Raw genomic sequence first — 1,003 nt, 5'->3', positions numbered from 1 at the left:
AGAGAACAGTGTGGGATGGAAGGGGGAGAGAACAGTGTGGGATGGAAGGGGGAGAGAACAGTATGGGATGGAAGGGGAGGAGAAGAGTATGGCATGGATAGAAGCAAAGGAGTCTGGGATGCAGAGAGGAGGAGAAGAGGGAGGGAGGAGCAGCTAGGACAGAGGAGGAGGAATGCCTGTCTCCTTGGCGCATGGCATCCTGGGATTCTGTTTGCACCGCGGGCCCTGCCGGTGACTTCCCTGGGTTCTTTGATGAGTGCTCTAGAAAGCGTGGTGGGCCGGGCAGCTGTGTGGTCCACAGAGGAGGAAGGCCCGCGTCCAGAGTCTCCTGGGTGGCTCCTTCTCTCGGGGCCCCTTCCGTGTCTCCTTTTTATTTCATTTCATGCTGTGGGGAAATCGGGCCCTTCTCCCCTCTGTGTCATTCTCTGTCCGCCTTCTGGCTTTTCATGGCCAGGATCGAATACAGTGGCCCTGCCATGGGCCATAGGGGTCAGGGAAGAGCCTCAAGTCCCAGAACTGGACCAGGGCTGATGACAGCAGGGCCTCAGTGTCCCACTCTCATACCCCAGGCCCTCATCAGAGCTGCTTCTTGGTGGAGAGCGGGGAGGGGGGATTACCTTCCTCTGAAGCCATTGGGAGCCCCTATCAGAAGTGAGCCTGTCGGCCCGTCTTGCTGACACGTCCTCAGGCCCTTCCTCCTCTGGGCAGTGTCCTGCTCACACCTTACCCCCAGCCCAGCTCAACATCCACCTTGTTATCAACAGGACTCTTCTCCTGGACTCTCAGCAGTCTGCAGGAGGGAGGCCTTACAGCCAGGGCTGCCCAGCCTGCAGTGGGATCCTCACCTCCCTCCTTATCCTAGATGCATGGAGCGAGACCCTTAAAATAGATACCTAGGCCAAGAAAAGGAGGGATGGGTGTGTGTGTGTGTGTGTGCACATCTGTGTTCATATGTAATGTGTGTAGGGGTATGTGTGCGTGCATCTGTGTGTATGTATCTGTG

The 1,003-nt window shown here is 57.0% G+C and overlaps 1 protein-coding gene across 7 annotated transcripts in view; it reads left to right on the top strand.

The window, feature by feature from the left end:
- Positions 1-1,003, top strand: part of NCOR2 (nuclear receptor corepressor 2) — a 109,455-nt gene that overhangs the window by 45,058 nt on the left and 63,394 nt on the right. The window lies entirely within an intron of this gene.

This window comes from Petaurus breviceps, unplaced genomic scaffold (assembly GCF_028583685.1).
Source record: "Petaurus breviceps papuanus isolate PSGF00001 unplaced genomic scaffold, PetGlider_PUasm1.0 99, whole genome shotgun sequence".
NCBI lineage: Eukaryota > Metazoa > Chordata > Mammalia > Diprotodontia > Petauridae > Petaurus > Petaurus breviceps.
The sequence above is the reverse complement of the archived record's forward strand: the minus strand, read 5'-3'. Positions and strand labels throughout refer to the sequence as shown.